The sequence below is a fragment of the Arvicola amphibius genome, chromosome 7 (assembly GCF_903992535.2).
Source record: "Arvicola amphibius chromosome 7, mArvAmp1.2, whole genome shotgun sequence".
Taxonomy (NCBI): Eukaryota; Metazoa; Chordata; class Mammalia; order Rodentia; family Cricetidae; genus Arvicola; species Arvicola amphibius.
Window position 1 is genome coordinate 32,089,327 of NC_052053.1, and position 19,574 is coordinate 32,108,900.

The 19,574-nt window shown below is 36.4% G+C and overlaps 1 protein-coding gene across 4 annotated transcripts in view; it reads right to left on the reverse strand.

The window, feature by feature from the left end:
- Positions 1-17,093, reverse strand: part of Mbd5 (methyl-CpG binding domain protein 5) — a 162,336-nt gene extending 145,243 nt beyond the window's left edge. For all 4 annotated transcript variants that reach the window (XR_005286101.1, XM_038335675.1, XM_038335674.1 and 1 more), the window contains exon 1: positions 16,967-17,093. The gene's annotated coding sequence lies outside the window, so the exon portion shown is untranslated. The remainder of the gene's footprint in view (positions 1-16,966) is intronic.
- Between the last annotated feature and the right edge of the window lie 2,481 nt (positions 17,094-19,574).

The window sequence follows — 19,574 nt, forward strand, 5'->3', positions numbered from 1 at the left end:
TTCTACACGTGGACATCCAGTTATGCCAGCACCATTTGTTGAAGATGTTTTCTTTTTTCCATTGTATATTTTTGGCTTCTTTGTAAAAAATCAATTGTTCATGGGGTAATGGACTATGTCAGGGTCTTCAATTTGGTTCCATTTGTCCACATGTCTGTTTTTATGCCAACACCCAGCTGTTTTTTACTACTAATAGCTCTATAGTAGAGCTTGAAGTTGGGGATGATGATACCTCCAGACAGAAATCCCAAAATGGCTGAGATACACTTAAAAAAAGTGATCAACATCCTTAGCTATCAGGGAAATGAAAATCAAAATGATTCGGATACTATCTTACCCTCGTCAGAATGGGCAAGATCAAAAATGCTAATGACAGTCTCTGTTGGAGAGGATGTGGAGTAAGGGGAATACCCCTCCATTGCTGGTAGGAGTATAAACTTATACAGTCACTTTGGAAATCAGTATGACGGTTTCTCAGAAAATTGAGAATCAATCTATCTCAAGACCCAGCAAAACTAGTCCTGGGCATATACTCCAAAGGATGTTCAATCATACCACAAGGACACTTGCTCATATATATTCATAGCAGCCTTATTTGTAATAACCAGAACCTGGAAATACCCAGATGCCCCTCAACCAAAGAACGGATAAATAAAATGTGATATATCTATAGGATGGAGTACTACTTAGCGGTAAACAACAGTGATAATCATGAAATTTGCAGGCAAATGGATCGAACTAGAAAAAAAAATCATCCTGAGTGAGGTAACCCAGACCCAGAAAGACAAACATGGCATGCACTCATTCATAAGTGGATATTAGATAACCAGACTACAAATCTCAGCCACAGAGAAGGTAGGTAACAAGGAGAACCTAAGAGCGGTGCATGGATCTCCTTGGGAAGAGGAACTAGATAAACTGGGAATAGAGGAGAGTAGAGGGGAAGGAATGGGGGATGGGAAAATGAGGGATCAGGGTGGTCGATTTGGTGGCAGCCAGAGGACGAGAGTAATAAAAGAAATATCTTGATAGAGGAGGGGCCCTTATCGAATTAGGAAGAAACCTGATGCCAGGGAACTCCCAGAAACCCACAAGGATGATCCTAGACAAGACTCCTAGCAATAGTGGAGAGGGTACCTGAACTGACAACTTATAATCAGATTGTCATCATAAAGCCTTCATCCAGTACCTGATGGAAGTAGATAGAGATCCACAGCCAAGCACTGGGCTGAGTGCTGGTAGCCCAATTGAAGACAGAGTGAGGAATTTTATGAGCAAAAGGAGGGTCAAGAACATGATAGGCAAACCCACAGAGACAGTCGACAGCTTGTGGGAGCTCACAGACTCAGATGGACAGCTAGGGAGCCATCATGGGACTGACCTAAGCCCTCTGCATCTGTGTGACCGTTGTGTAGCTTGGTTTTTTGTAGGGCCCCTACCTGTGGGACCAGAACCTGTCCATGATGCATGAGCTGGGTCTTTGGAACCTTTTCCCTATGATGAGATGCCATGCTTTGTTGACTCCCATGGGAGGTCTTACTCCTTCTGAATGGAGATGGAGGAGTGGAAGGGGGTGGTAAAAGGGAGGTATGGGAAGGGAACAAGAGGAGAAGAGTGAGGAAAAACTATTGTTGGTATGTAAAATTAATTTAAAAAATGATGAATAAAAGTTTTCTCCATAAAAAAATTTAAGTGTGCATACATGATGTTTGTAGGCATTTTGGATGATATACGTGGCAATGACACATTAGCCTCCTTATCCACTGAGCATAAAACTTAGGTTACCACTTCCTAAATCTTTATTTCCTCCTTTGATGTCTATGTCTATAAACTTGTTCAAAATTTTGAAAATATCAATTACTTTCAGCTGAATTTTATTGAGCTTAAGATGGGGGCAGACAATTACTTTATTACCTATATATAAAACACTATTTAAAGGGAATCAGAAAACTATCACTTGCTTACATGAAAGCTGACTTTTCCAAAAAATAAAAGTACCTTGAAGTCAGAATTAAAATTGGAAGACAAAAACAGCAATCTAAAGAAGCCTGCAGGGTTTACAAAGCTGTTTTCTTCTTGCCTGTAAGATTAATGTGATCAACAAATATTTCCTTCTTGTTGGGTAAAGAAGAAAACTTCAACTCAGCTCCCGTTTCCTTGCCTTAAATTGAGCAGCTAAGAACCTCGGACACGGACGTTGTTTCAGCGTCTACTCCACCAGCTGTGTCCTTCAGACAAAGGATCAGATAATTTGTTTAGGAAGTTGAGAGACTGAGTTCTGGTTTCATCCTTGACCATTATAAGCACAAATATGGATTTTATAATGAAAAATTCAATAAAAAGAAAGAAAAAATATTCATTAACAAGTTATGATAAGTATAAACAAGTCTTAAAGGAGGAGCCAATGGAATAAGATGATGATCTCTATAAACTAGTGACAGTAAAAATGATAGCCACTGGTCAAAACTTAGTATCAATTCAATATGCCATTAATCTAATAATTCTAATAATTAGTAATGAAAACTTAGGTGAGTCCCAATGAAGAACTTAAGGAAAACTTCAAAAATTAAACTGGAACTTTAGAAAACTGGCGTCTTGTACAGAGAAAAGAAATAGTCCCAAACAGGCAAATGGGACAGACAAAATATGAAACAGCATGTAGATAAAAAGTACCGCAGACACTTAAATTATTTGGAGTGTGCATGTATACATAAATGCATGTAACAACAATTAATGAAAAAGAGGTTATGAATATGAAATAAACAAGGACAGTTATAAAAGAGAGTTTGGAGTGAGGAAAGGAAAGGGAAAATGATGCTATTATAATTTCAAAATTATAAGAAGTAATCAAAAATACATGATTAGAAGAATTCCAGGACATGATGACTGATTGGCTGATATATCAGTGATACGGGGAAGAGTAGTGGAAGAATCTCATAAACGAATGAACAGGCACCAAAGGGTCTGACTTCCCAGGTTTGCACAATTGCAGGCCAACACAAGCGACACAAAAACGATTCTCAGGAACTTATCTACCCGGCTCAACACAATGATTTTTAATCATCACAATGTCAAATGGTTTTATATGAAACACTATGCTCTTAGAAACTTAGAGAAATGTCACACATACTGGAAGAATTTATTTTCCAAATTGTGATCACAGAACTATTTTCTATTAATATACCAATATGAAAAAAGTATTGTGGTCTTCCTAAATGTAAAAAGTAAGGTATAAATATGACTTAAAAGTTAAGCCACTCTTTCGGTCTTTTGTGCCACTTTTCACCTAGAGGGCTGGAGAGTCGGTTCAGTGGGGAAGAGGACCCGAGCTAGTTTCACAGCACTCATGTCTAGCCACTCGTAAGTGTGTGTAACTCCAGTTCCAACGGATCCATCAGCCTCTTCTGGCCTCCTTACACCCAGACATGCATGGCATCCAATCACACATTATCATAAAAGGTCCTTAACTTATATTACATGGGGGAGTTTTTTTTTAAACCAGTCTGTCCTCAAACTCTTTGAGATCTAACTGCATCTTAGGGGGAGGCTTTTAAAATGGTCACTAGGTTAGTAGCAAAGAAAGGACATAAGAGAACAGACAATATGACTGCAATTATACTAAGAAATTATCCAGACAAATTTATTTCCATCTTGTATACCCAAATCTACATGCCAGCTATTATTTTAAAATTTTACATACAAAATCTACCTTTTATAAACGGTGACAGTTAAAAATGATTCTTAACTAGATTGACAGGATCAAGATTAATCTAGGAGAAAAGTCTTTGAGCGTTCCTGTGAAGAATTTTTGTGTTCAGGTTAGTCTCTGGTCAAGCTTGTGATAAACTGTCTTGATTAGTTTAACTGAAATAGAAAGATCCACACTAACAATACAATTAAACATATACATACACAGCAAATAAATAAATAAATAAAATTAAAAATAGAAGTGTCTTGTCTGTGATGTGAAAAACTGTACTATGAAGAGTCATTTACTGCTAATATGTTAGATGGTATATTAATATCGCTATGATGTTCAAAAAGAATGTGTCAGTTTTCTACATCCTTAGTTTTCTCTGTAATATCAAAATTACTGAAACTTAAAAGTTATAACCAATACATGCAATCAAAAATGTAAAAAATAATTAAAGGAAAGGGAAGAACTATGCAAGGCATATAAGGAAGATGTTTTTATTAAGTATGGTGGTTTGAATGAGAACGTCCCCCATTGGCTAATATACTCGAAGACTTGTTCCCTAGTGGAACTGTTTGAGAAGTATTAGGAGGTGTGGCCTTGTACAAAGAGGTCTGTCACAAGAAGCAGGCTTTGAGGTTTCAAAGCCCAGGCGTTTCCTGTTAGCTCTCTCGTCTATAACCTGTGCAGTGAGGTGTGAGAGCTTGGCTACTGTTCCTGCTACACCTGCCTGCTGCCATACTCCCTGCATAACGGCCATGCATTCTAATCCTCTGAAACTGTGAGCCCCAAATTTACTTTCTTTAATAAGCTGCCTTGTTCATGATTCCTTATGAAAGCAGTAGAAAGGAGAACTAAGGTATACATGTATAGCTATGGACCATCACTACTTTGCATAGTCTATCTAAATGTACTCCAGACACATTTCAATGCATGTAAACAACCAGATGAGGGAAACTAGAATGTCTCACTGGGGAACATTTGTCAGTCCTGTGCATTGGGATCTTTCAAGACTATGTCTTTTGAAATATTCATTTACCTGTTGTAGAACCCTGTGTTCATTAATCATCCATTCTTCTCCCCACTTCTTCTTTTCCTCCTCTGAACCCTTGGAAAGCTTTGGTAATAAAGTTTCCATTATGTGAGATAAACTTTTAGCTTCCACACACAATTGAAAACATATATTAATCTTTGTGCTTGATTGAATTTTGTTAACCCAGTGTTATTTTGATTCACAGCGTTAAAAAAAATCAGAATTTTCTCTAAACTCAGCAATATTTGGGATGTGTATAGCTTAGTCACAAATTCTTTGTTAGTTCTTCTGTTAGTAGGCACTGAGGCTGATTTTATATCTGGTTTCTGTAAATAATGATGCAGTATCCATGCGACTTTAACTATGTCTTTGACAGACTACCTGCCTTTCTTTCAGATACACACCCAGCAATGTGATCTCTGGGTCATCTTCCCATGACTCATGGAAGATGGAAGATAGGCTGAAAATCTAAGAGCTTAAGGTGATGGTGACTATAGGATTCTATTCTGTAGTTCTATTTTTTTCTTTTTTAATTCTGCTATGTGGTTTTCCATAGTGGGTACAGCAATTTAAATTCTCACCAAAGGCCAGGGTTCCTCCTTTTTTTGTCCTACATTTTTGCCATAACGTATTTATCTTTTTAAGCTTCTTTTAAAAAATAAAAACAATTATTTTAAAGATTTATTTATTATGTATACAATGCTCTGCCTGTATATATGCCTGCCTGCAAGAAGAGGGCACCAGATCTCATTATAGATGGCTGTGAATCACTTTATGGGTGTTAGGAATTGAACTCAGGACCTCTGGAAGAGCAGCCAGCTCTCTTAACCTCTGTACCATCTCTCCAGCCCTATTTTTTTGTGCTTTTGATAATAGTCCTTATAAGTAGAGTTGAAGAGGTTGCTTACTGTGGTTTTGAATTGCATTTCCCCAATGATCAGAGATTTTAAGCATTTTTAAATTAATAATGGTAGCCATATACATATGAGATGTGTGGATTATTTTTATTGTGTTCTTTATATGTAGTCTAGATATTAATCTTATTTTCCATTACTTATTCAAAATTGATCTTCCCCTAGCCCATATCTTCTCTCTGTTATTGCTTCTTTTGCTATGTGAAAGCCATTTAGTTGATGCGATCCCATTTATTGCTGTGTGGCTTGTTTTGGGATTTTGACACACACACACACACACACACACACACACACACACTCAGAATCTATATCTGGTCAGGACAGTTTCATAGTTTCATAGTACAGTCTCATCACTTATATTAAAATATGATCTATGTTGTTTTCTTGTATATGGAGAGAATTGAAGTATACTTTATTCATTCTGCATATGGAGACGAAAAGCATTTATTAAATATAATTGCTTTAATCTACCTATGTTCTTGTTGTATTTGTTGGAAATTGGCTTAAATATATATATTTTTATGCTACTTTATTGATTTATATAGCTCTTGTCATGACAATTATCATACTGTTTGTATTCCTATAGTTTTCAATATGTTTTAAAGTTAGACAATGTAATACAACTAACATTACAGATTGCTTAACATTGCTTTGTACTTCTGGAAAGACTGGCTAGTTTTAGGGTAGTCTGGTCAATTTAACATTATTTCTACTAATCCATGAACTTCAGTTGTCTGTTCTCTGCATGTGACCTCTTCATCTGGATTCATGTCTTGTTATTTTCATTATTGGGTTCCTTTTTGGGCTTAATCTTTTACTTGGTATTTATTTATTATGAATGACATTTTCTCAGTTATTGTATTTTGATATATAAAAGATTCTTAAATATGTTTACTCTGTGTTTAGAAACATTATTGAATTTATTAATTGTAAGAGTTTTAGGGTACAGCCTTTTACACTTTTCTTCATATAAAATCACAGTGGCTGCGAACAGATACAATCTGACCACTATCCTATTTGAATGTCCTTTAGATAAAAATAAACCGAGAACACAGAAGTACACTTCTGCACACTTTCTGTATTATCAGAAAATCCTATTGTGTAGATTGTATGTACTTAAAAAAAACCTAGCTTCTTAATATTAGAAAACTCGTTTCGCTGGGTGGTGCTGCTGCACCCCTTTAATCCTAGCACTCGGGAGGCAGAGGCAGGTTCATTTCGATGCCAGCCTGGTCTACAAGAGCTAGTTCCATGATAGGCTCCAAAACAAAAGAGAAAGCCTGTCTTGAAAAATCCAAAAAAAGAAAAGTAAAGAATACCCATTTCCTTGTTCAGTATACAACTGTGTAACTGTGTGTTTAAAAATCTCTTATTGTCATATTTGTTAAATGAAAAACGATTGTTTTAGAATGAATTTGTGTGACTTTTTACAAAATTTCTTAAAATTAAATATTTGGAATTGGGAATTGATCGCACTGTCAAGACTCTTACTGGAATGGTATATTTGAGAATTAAATGTATAGTTTCAGAAATAATCAGGCAGACTTAAAAAATTTAGGTTAATTGAAGTCAGTCCTTCAAAGTCTTCTAGAAATATGAGCCTGGCCCCTAGCTTTCAGTCTTATTAATCTTCTAAGCTAAGTAAAGCATACATGGAAAGAAACTCAGGCTACTTCAAAATCCCCAAAAGACAGGACATCACTGAAATCTAAAGGTATTGAGAGTGTCAAGTGGATACGTGTTCAAGTTGCAAAATCTTATTCAGTTTCTTGGTTGGGTTAAGAATCTGACTTCCTGCCACATGAAGTTCATATAAGCTTAATTTGAGATTCCTTATGAAAATTTCCAGTGGAGAAAATTTTAATATGGCTCTATGCCAATGGCTCCCAGCCTTCCTAATGCTGCGACCTCTTAATTTATCATGCTGTAGCGACACCCAACCATTAAATTATTTTGTTGCTACTTCATAACTGTAACTTGTTACTGTTATGAATTGTAATGTAAATATCTGCTATGCAGGATGATCTTAGGTGACCCCTGTGAAAGGGCCGTGACCCACAGGATGAGAACCACAGCTCTATGTTCAATAACCATTCTTACTACACTTATTTAAGATTCAGGGCCCATGGTCAATAACCATTCTTGCTACACTTATTTAAGAATCAGGGTCACTTTTATCTTGTAAATAAAAAGTAAGGAGGAAGTAGTTATAGGAAAAAGTTTTGCTTCAGTAGAAAAGCATAGTGAACTTGATATAACTTCAGCGGTGTTCACTGTCTTTCTTAAACTGAATGGGCCATTTATTCTCCTGTGCAAATTACTATTTCTAATATTTACCCCTTCTGATTTGACAGCTTTGATAACTGATTCATCTCCCCAAAGTGAAAGTCAGAAAACTGAATATAAACATCAAAGAAGTAACCCAACAGATTAAGTGAGTCAATATGTAAAGTACTTAGATTAGTGCCTAACAGTGCCTGGCACAGAAAAGAAATACATTTTTAATGCTGGCTACTATTTTCTCAACTAATATTATTATGTATATTGACCATCAAATATCCTGAGATTTTAAGCTCCCAGGTGCCAGAGAAATCTGCAATATAAATGTATGATGAGAAAAATCCCCAAGTTCTAGAAAATCATGTGAGGTTGGAGAGGGCACCAAAACTATTACAGGTGTCGTCAGTCCATCAACCCAGGTGGAGTCCATCTTCCTCTGCTGTTGACTCATTGCTATTAAAAAATTTCACTTTCAAATGTTCTCTTTAAATTGGCTATACTAACTTTTCTTGGCACTCAATAAAAATAAACTTATTTGATAAAAACAAACATTTTAAAGTTACAAAAAACCATTGACAACAAAAAGGGAAAAGTACATCCAAATCTACTCAAAATGAGCATACTCAATAACATAACTAAGGTATGCTATAATTTTGTTGTCTTAGTAGGTTCAATCCCACGAAACTGTCCATATTCAATCATTTTTTAAAACTCAAAATGACAATTTCACCTGTTCTAACCTAGTATTTCAGCAGCTATACAGTAGAGACCATATACTTACATTTTTATTAGATGTTATATTTTCATTTGGTTAGTTCAAGTTACTTAGACAAAATATAGATAGATGAGGTCTACAACAGAAGGCAAAATTATCCAAGGAAACAGGATAAGCACTTATAAAGTAGCATATAGGTGTCTGAAAACTTAATGACGCTACAGGTTCCTGTATTCTTGCCCATTATTCTTGGGACAATCATGATCAAGATTAGGAGTCAGACATGAGGGTGCAGGGTACAGTAGTAGAGTGGGACACCACTGTCTCCGCCCACTCTTTCTTTTTCTACCTGAGATAGGGACTATGCAGCCCCAGGTGCTCTTCAGATTCATTATATAACTAAGACTGAGCCTGAACTCCCAACATATACCCTTGAAGCTACCTCATAAGGGACTGCAGATTTCCACCCCCATGTCCAACCAAAGTTTTTTAAAGGGGAAGGCAATGTTCAGCCTGGTCAGTGAGGCTCTGAGAAGAAAATGGCTGATTTAGAGGAGTAAGGGAGAGCACCATGTCCCAAGCACGGAGAATATGTCCTCATTCTTTCGTTGTCACATTGGTGTTAGTGGCAGGAGTATGGGGCATGGCCACAACACAGAACTGTTTATTCTCTTTTCTTGCAGGAAAAATTATCAGCCATATTAAAAGGCATGCCAAGTCAGCTCATAACTATTCATCCTTACTGTCTTTAAATATACACATATATATTATTGCCTTTTAGAATGGCATATACTATACAAAGTGATTTATGGCTTGATGCTGATTTCTAGTGCTTTAATATATAAACTGATGAGCTATAAATCACACACTAATACACATCCTGAGTAGGACAGAGAGGCAGATGGGATGCTACCAAAATGTTAAACGTTCATATCTCTTATGGGAAAGATGAGGTATGAGGAGGTATGTCCCTAGTTAAATAACTACAACTGTAAAACCTGTGAAGACACAATAAAAATTCTTATAAATTACCCTAAAGACACAGATAAATACAAGAAAAATTTATTCAGCAGAATTTTCTAGCTCTTAGGAAGAACAATGCCTCAGTGGCACTTAAAGCTCATACCTCCTATTGCCTTCACAAGACAGACTCCATGTGATCATGGGCAAAAATCCAGGATTCCTTCTCCAGATCCAGCTTTAAACTAAGGGCTCTGGTATAGTAATAATGGCAATATGTGGCATCTTAACGGTAAATTAGGAAAACTATATATGTTTCTCATGATTCAGCCACTTGGTTTAGAGGATAAATTCAGTGCAAGTATAGCTGAGAGGAAGCAGCCTCTTTTTCTTGCACTAGACCCTAACCCAGAGAAAAACAGCAAACACTGGGATCCAAGCCATTCTAGCTAACTCATGAGAAACAGGTTCTATGCTGAGAACACTGGGATCCCAGTCATCCTAACCTATGGGGCACAGGTTCTATGCTGAAAACAACAGGGGATCCAAGTCATCCTAACTAACTCACGGGGCACAGGTTCTGTTCTGAGTAACGCTAATCAAGTAAATGAAAGGCTACTTATTATTGAAGGCAGTTTCACTGACTCTGTCCTTAGCGTTGAAGTAGTGGCTCTGAGACTTTACCTAGGGAAAGAGGAAGGCTTTAAAGAGAGAATGCAAGCTCTATCACCAAAGGACTGACTTTAGTTGGAGTAGAATATAGAAAAGCAAAACCACAGTGTGGCCTTGAGGAAGTGCCAGTTTCTGGTAAGCAAATAGGACTCTTCTATCTTTGGGACAGAAAAAAAGAAAATGGTAAGCTTTATCAGTGAACAGCAGGGAGAGACGATGTCAGTTTTTGAACAATAAGGAAAGGTAATATGAGGAAAACTCAAGCAGTTACTGCAGAGAATCAAGGGGAGAGACAGATAAGAATGGTTGTTCTGCGGTGAGATAAACTTCAAACATGGCCTGAAGAAAGTATAGCAAAGGGGCTAGAGTTTGATAGGAGCGAAGTGGGCAAAACTTATGCATGGAGTATTGAAAATAGAACATTCAACCAGCAATTAATAGCACCTATCAGATGGAAGTGACCAAATGAAGCATTGGAGGAGGCAGCCAAAGAGCTCTTTGTCATAACTGTCACTACAGATTCAGAGTCACTGCTATACATGAGTAAGGTTTTGATCCCTACAAGGTAGAATCAAAAGTATTACGAAGTTAGTGAAGCAAATTTGATGAAAATAGTTTAGCCAGGTTGCTAAATAAATAAGAGTAAACCAGAGGTGTTACTATACACTACTCCACAAATCTACATGTTAATTATACTTTCCTCAAACTCGCACATGCCTGTCAGAAACATTTAAAGGAGGAAGGATTCATTCTGGTTTGAAGTGTAGGTTTCAGTTTTCAGGCAGGATGCCATCTGCTTTGCCTCTCAAGAGATGCAGGATCTCATGGCATCAGAAGCATGTGGCATAGAGTACTTGGCAGATGGCACCCCAGAAGCAGAGAAAACAGGAAGGGTCTACACAGTTCTAACAGACCCAAATAGTCTGTTTAAGTAAAAGATAACCAGTTTTGAATCATGAATGAACTAAACCACTTATCAGAGCCTTCACATCTCTCACAGACACCCAAAAGTTTGCCTTCCTAATCTGTTCTGTATACCTCAACCTGGTCAAGATGACAAAAGCTAACCATTACTTCCAGGAAGGAGGTGAACTGAAGCTGCTTCTATGTATGGTGGAAGAGAAGATTAAGAATAGGGGAAAAAAAAAGATTACTTTTCAAATAGACAAAGACAATAGGAACTTTTTTAAGTTCAAAAAGGCAGTCATAGGATACCTGAAAAGTGGAGAGAAAATGGTAACACATAGAAAAAAAGCCAAGCTGAACAAAGTTCCGGCAGTATGGCTCCTCATGAGAAGAGGAAATACAGAAGAGTGTCCTCAGAGATAATCCTCATGGCCATCAGGAGAAGTCCATAGTCCTAGTAAGCCTTAAAATCAGTCATGCATTGTGTTGGGATATTAATTCCTCTGGCAGATGGATTAGCAGTATAGAGGATTCCCATTTTTCAGTCTGTGACTCAGACAGGGGCTGGGTATCATCTTGAGAATCTTTTACTCAAAACTGAATTTCCCAGAAGCTTAAGAACAAGGAATAATCCCTGGTCAAGGAACTTGCGTTTAATCTGCTTTAGCATCTCTGAGAGACAGCTCTAGGAGGTAGCTGTGGGGAGCAGGGGAACTAAATGTTGATAAGTCATAAGATGCTGGCAAGAGGAAGCTTGGTTCAGGCAGGGAAGTACAGCCCATTCTCAGTTTCCACATCTCTTCTATGAAGAATAAGCCTGGAGTTTGATGGCTTTGAGCCTGAAGCCAACAGGTGGTTCAATACTTGGAGCCATCTCTCTGCCTTTTGAGTCCCCAGTCTCTAAAACCCCAGAAGTATTCTTGGCACACACATCTGTGTGTGAGATCTTGCAGGACAGGTTAATACTTAGAGGGAGTTAAAAGTATCAACAGGCTCTCTGCAGGGATCCCAGTGTTGACATTGATTCCAACACACTCAACTCACTTAGAAGACAGCTCGCAGCTACAGCATCAGACACTTTAGAAAGTGTGATCTGGAGAGCATCATTGGGTGAGAAAACCTGCAGTTTGCAGATTGCAAGGCAGTGTGTGTGGTGACCCTGATTATCTCATCCCTTTGAGTGTCTGCTCCCTAACTGGTAGAGCTGCTTGGGAATAATTAGGAAGTGTGGCTTATTTGGAGGAACTGTGTCACTTAGGAGTGGGCTCTCCCTGTTTCTTGTGGATTTACCCAATAAAAACTTCTCCAAATCTAGAGGAAGGAATGGGCATCCAAATACAATGAGTAGTTAGATAATACAATGAAAAAAGAATTCTTTCATAAAATTATAGTCAGTATGTCAACTTTAAAAAAAACCAATATTCAGAGCTATAAGGAAAAATACCAACTCACCTAAAATGATATCAGATCTTTTAACAAGAACTCTAAAAGCCAGAAAAGCAAGGAGTCATGGACTTCAAGCACTGGAAGTAAAGACTCTCATTCAAGACTGCTATACACAGTAAAGCTATCTTTATTAATTGACAGAGAAATGAGGGCATTTTAAGGCAAGAACTAGTAAGATAGGACATGGTCCCCAAGCCAAAACCACCAGAAAATCCTATTCAGGGAGGAGAAGAAAGGAAGTCTTAAATCAAAAGAGCACAAGCAAGGACACATTCCACGAGAGAAATCTGAACAAAGGAGAGTAGAGCAGGATACAACACAGGGACTCAACAAAACTCTCACATTAATAATGGAGAAAGAAATCAACAAACAACAGTTCAACAAACCAGAAAAATACCAAGAAAATGATAGGAATTAATAAATATCAATAATAACCTTAAATGTAAATGGACTCAGCTCACCAACAGAGATACAGAATGGCTACTAGAATTCAAAAATAGACCCAACTATCTATTTTCCAAAATCATTCCTCACTGGCAAAGATGCCCTCAAAGTCAGAGTCAAAGGATGGAAGTTAATCTAACAAGTGATTAAAAGCTTCCAATTAGCAGACATAGCATTCCTGATGTCTGATAAGGTAGAATTCAAACCAGAATCAGTCATCATACATAGAAAAGGTAAGCACAGATTAATAAAGAGAACAATCCATCATGAAAATTCAAAACAATACATCAGATGTTTGGGTCTTCAACTTCATTAAAAAAATAATAATGGGCAAAACAGGCCAAATGTCCTGATAAAATAAAAATGGGTGCCTTCAATACCCTTCTGTATCTTTAGATGGGCCTTCCAAATGAAAAATAAACAAAGCAATGCCCAACAACAACAACAACAAATAAAAGAAGTAAAAAACAAAACAACACAAAACAATTTAGCAAAGTAACATCACTAATGAAAAGAGACAGAAAATTCATAATAAAATTCTTGCAGTTCATATTCGTGGGCGTATTAAAAAGATCATACCCAATGGCCAAGTTCATTTCATTCAAGGCATTCAATGTTGGTTCAACATACATGAATCAATAAATGTAATACAACAAATGAGTAGACACGAAGCTAGAAATTTCATGGGAAGTGTTGGATAAAGTTTAACATCACTTTGTGATAAAAAGCCTTGAACAGATGGAACATATGTCAATGTGATAAAGGACATGCTATAAACTTATAACAAACATTATATTAAATGAGAAGAATCTAAAAGCAGTTCCAGTGAAGTAAGATAAAGGTGCCCATCCTCAGCATTTATATTTAATATAGTGTTTAAAGTCTTAGCTAGAACAAGAAGATAAAATAAATGGATGCAAAATAAAGGAAAAAACATCTGTGTCCTTGTTAGAACATGACATAATCCAATACTTAAAAGTTCCTAATGAATTCACAAGAAAACTCTCAAAGAAAACTTTGACGAAAAGTAGAAAGAAACAAAATGAACATATCAAAATCAATAACCATTCTATATGCCAAAATGACCTTTCTGAGAAAGAGATTAGGAAAAACAAAGCCTATTTACGACAGTTAAAACAATATTTAGGGGAAAAACCTATCCATAGAGGGTAAAGTCTTCTACAGTGAAAAATTTATAACATCTACAAAAGATTGAAAGACTTCCTATGCTGGCTGACTAGCAAGAATAATATAAAATGATAAGACTAAAAGTGACTTTTGATTCAACAAAGCCCTGTAAAAATTTCAATGGTATTTTTCATAGAATTAGAAAAAAAAGATTCTAAAATTCTTATGGAAGCACAAAAGACGCTCCTGAGTAGCAACAATCTTAGAGGAAAAAAGCAATATTAGAGGCCTCAGTACACATAATTTCAATTATAAAGACAGCTGGAAAAACAAATATGTAGATGAAAGAAACATGACAGATGCTCCCCAAATTAACCAAACAGTTACATTAATGTAATTTTCAACTAATGATTACAATTTCTTCAACAAATGATGCTTGTGAAATTTGTACAAAAATGAAAGTACAAATCTTTTGCTCTGTATAAAGCAAATTCAAAACATACAAAAGGCATTAATGTAAGAATAAGACTTTTTAAGACTGCTACAGGATAACAAAAATGAAACACCTGAAGATTTATGCATAGGTATAAACTTTCTGAAAAGACGATTCAAGGAAATAATCACTAGAATGAAGAGACAGATTACACCATATGTGTGATGGTTGTGGTCGTTTCTATACTGCTAATACCCTCTCTAATGTATTCTTGGCAAAGTTTTTGTTTGCCATATTCCATAAACTATGAAAAATTACACAACAAAAAATCAAATTAGTTATTCAGTATGTGGGTTAATAAAATGAAGAGTCTATTCTCAAAGTAGATATAAACTGCCAATAAGTATTTGAAAAAATATTCAACATCACTAGCCCTCAGGTTAATGAAAATCAAAATTGTTGGCTTACAATACCAGGCATGGATTTCTTCCTATTGGGCAAGCCTTCCATTCAACTGGACATTCAACATGACATATGTGCCACTACTGCACCTTCACAGCCATCTTATCGTGCTGGTCAGTGCCGTGGTCTGCGGTCATCACAGCTGGGTAGAACTGTCAATTGCCTTTTCCCCCCCCTCCCCCCCGAACAAAAGGCACTTTCTGGCACCATAAAAGCTAGTGCTGAAGGAGTAAACATTCAGGTTAGATTCAGCTCAATTCTGTGTTCTGTATCCAAACTGCATGTAGGCTTCCGAAATAGGAACTTGTCTTCAACTTCTTGAAGACTATAAAAAGAAACAGCAATAGCTTATATTGTTTTCAGAGTTGCTTGGACTCCCCTTACCAACAGCTGGATAGGTTTCTCTTGCTTGTTATTTGTGATTTTGTTAGATAGTCTAAGGTTCTAATTATCAGAAGTGGCATAACTTCCTTTAACCATACACACTGTAATTTAAGGCAAATATAAATCATATGATTCCCTATGGCTTTTAAAAATATCCTTAGTGTTTGTTATTTATCCCTTGTCCCTGTCCTCTGTCTCTGTACTGTTCTGCTTTCTCCTTCCCAAATAAAGTGCACCCCCAATCTTTTCCATTTCCCCTTCACAGCACCTGTACCCCACTATTCTGTTTCCATCTAAAGAGCTCCTTCCACCATGGTGTATCCTACTTTCTTGGTTTTATACTCACATCTAAAGATTTGGAGCTAGGATCAACAAATGAGAGAGAACATGCATGTTTATCTTTCTGAGTCCTGGTTACCTTAATAATATTTTGAAGTTCCATCTATTTATCAGAAAATTTCATGATTTCATTTAACTGAATTTGAAAGACTCATCCAGAATGTGGGTAGTGCTATTCCATAAGCCATAGTCCCAAACTAAACAAAACAGACAAAATGAGTAGTTTGTCTAATATATGTTTTATCTTATATTCCATTTTATCTCTTAAAAGACTGGTCTTTAAAAAAGCACTTCTGCCTTTCTCATGATGGACTGTACCAATCTTTCAACCACGGGTAATGCTTGATACTGCTGAACATTAAAGATATTAAGTGAAGGAAACTACTAAAAGAAGACCAAAATGGTATGATTCCATTTATAAAAAATATGAAAAACTGACAGGTATATAAATATAAGAATGATTAATGAATGCAAAGCTGAGGCGTGCAGGTAGGTTGAAAATGAATCAAATGAAACATTATGTATTGTTATTGGGACAGGTATATTTTGGGTTGATAAGAATGTTCTAAAATACACTGTGGTAGAAATTGTTCAACTGTGTAATATAAAAATAGCCAATGAATCATATACGTCATATTTATTTATTTTCCTTTCATTGAAAATAGATTCTTTTCTTCTATAATATATCCTGATTATAGTTTCCCTTTTCTCTATTCCTCCTCGTTCTTCCCTACCTCCCCTCATATCCAGATCCACTCACTTTTCATCTCTCATCAAAAACAACCAGTCTTCTAAGATAATAATAATAAGATAAAACAAAAACTATCACATCAAAGTCGAACAAGACAAACCAACAGAAGGAAAAGAGCCCTACAGAAGGAACAAGAATTAGAGACATACTTGTTTGCTCACTCAGGAATTCCATAAAAGCACTAAACTGGAAGACACGCATGTATATATTGAACCTGGTAGAGACCTGTGCAGGCCCTGTGCATGGTGTTTCAGTCTCTGTGAGTTCATATGAGCTTTACTCATGCTGATTTAAAAGGCCTTGTTTTCTTGGTGTCCTCCATTCCCTTGGGTTCTTACACTCATTTCACCTCCTCTTCTACAGTGTTCCCTGAGCTCTGCGGGGAGGGATTTGATGAAGACATACCATTTAGGGCTGAGGGTTTCAAGGTCTTTCTCTCTTTCTCTGCATGTTTGGCTGCGGGTCTCTGTATTTGTTCCCATCTGATGTAGGAGGAAGCTTCTCTGATGATGGCTGAACAAGGCACTGATCTATGAGTATAGCAGAATATCATTATAGGAGTCATTTTATCACTAGAGTTTTTCTTTTGTTTTATTTTGTTTTCTTCCAGGTTCCTGAGCTATCTGTTCTGTTGTTCTTGGTCAGTCAAACAGTATCGTGTATGGGTTCCAATTTGTGGATGGGCTTTAAACCAAATTATTTATTGTTCTTTACTCCCACAAGTTGTTTTTTTTTTTTTTTTTTTGCCACCATTGTCCTAGCATAACTTGCAGGCAGAATACCAGTGTACATTAAAGGGTTTGTGGCTGGCTTGGTGCTTATGTTTTTCCTTTGGTAGCATGCAGAGTGCCTTCTGTGTAGGCACCAGCTCAACTTCTTCATGTCCAATACTTGTGTAGGTGTTGTCTCTAGAAATGGGACCTTGTTCTAAGTTTTTTGATAGCAACCTATTGTCTTGGCAACAGCATGGATTATTTAAAAGATTAAGCTATATAACACAAGGCTTATACACTAATAAAATGTCACATACATTTAAAGTAGGTAAGAATCTAAGCTCATTAGCATATTAGAATTTTGCATCATTTCTGCAATTTACCTGACATACACAATTTAAGAGTGGAAAGACTTCTTAATATAACATCTCTGAGGTTTCTGTCTAGTCTTGTCTGTAAATTCTGAATCTGTGGTGAGCTGGTGGGAGCATTTTGCAAAGGTTTCTCACTTGGCAGACAAGAAGCAGAGAGGGAGAGTGGCTACACTATTTCATTTTCTATTTTCCTCTCTTGTATTTCATATGGGTCTCTAACCTATGGGACAGTTCAATCACATTCAGAGTAGTCTTCCCATTTAGGTATATGCTGGGGAGATGGTTCAGTTTGTAAAGTGTCTGCTCACAAGCATGGTGAGCTAAGTTCTAATATTCAATACCCACTAAAGGTGCATGTTTGTAACTCAAGTAAATGGAGGTGGAGATAGGCAGAAACATGAAACTCACTTAGCTGAACTGCCTCAAAAAATATGGTGGTGCCATTGAAATGTCAGCAGTAAACGGTTGCCAAGCCTTACAACCTAATTTCAATCGCTGAGACCCACATGATGGAAGGAGAGAACTTACTCCCATAAATTGTTTGCTGACCTCACATGTGGACTATGCACACATACACAATACATAACAGATAAATAAATGTTTAAAAATGGTGAAGAAGGTGAGAGAAAGACACTTGAGGTTGATTTCTAATCTCCATATTCAGATGCACACAGGTATACCAGCATCCAGCCTTGTGAATAGACATATATATCACAAACACCTGTGTACAAACACATACAAGAATTGACTTCATGCTTCAGTTAAAACACAGCATAGGATTTGGTATATAAGGTCAGGCTGAAAGGCTGAGTAACAGTTTTAGTTATGACTAGTCTATAACAAGAAAATGATGAACACATACTTGGTAGGTCAGGAGTCTGGGGCGGCCACACTGAAAACACACACATTCGATGTTTTTTGTGTTTCTAAGTTAAGGGCTGTTAAGGCATGAAAGGCAAACTGCATCTGACCAGGGTCTAGAGCTGTAAACATGCGTCCCTTCTCTTATTCTGAAGCACCCTACATATAACAGTTTTGGAAGTATGTCTTCCCCAAAATAACATTTTAAGCATCCAAATTTTAGGTCAAAAAAAGCAACTTGATTTTCTATTCTAAAAACAATATATTATTTAATAATCCAAATAAGTGCAAAATGATAGAAACTCAACAGGGGAAAAACCAAGAACTGCTAAACAGTAGATCTTTTACACATCTTTTTAAAGATAAGAGTTATCAAATGTTTTATTGCAAAAACAGTGATAATACTAAATTATATGTATATATACATATATATTAATAAGCCTGTTTTTAAAATATTAATTTTAGGCAATGTGTATGATAATAATATATTGCCTTGTAATTTGCCTATTACAGTTAACCACTGCATATCATTTGGGTGGTTTCCAGGTTTAGTTATTAATAATGTTTCATGTTTCCTTTGTTTGATGGCTTTTCTTTCTGTAGAATTTTTAAATTACGTCAAAAGAGAATATTTGGTATCTGGTATATATACTGATCTCTAGAGACTTTTACCCTATATCAATTAGCATAGTAATAAAATACCCGTTTGTATAAAATAACAACTTAGACAAATATGTTGCCCTCATGAGTATTATCTTCTTTGTTTTTGTACTAAGTATCTGACATTCTAGTTACAATCGATATTGTAAGAATAACTCAATGTAAATTTTTTTTAGGAGAGGAAATAGTAATCAAATCTTGAATACACCAATGAATTCAACTGATTAGCCCTCTTAAAATCAGGTAACATCTGAAAAGTCTCACTGGCAATGGAACCTTTAACATGAAATTTTGGGGATATTACAAGTGCAAATCAGAAGGAATCAAAATTATTCTGGAAAAGTATACATTTCTATCTTTTTTGATCAAGTCAAGAAACATTTTGGACATGTCTTATGAACAAGG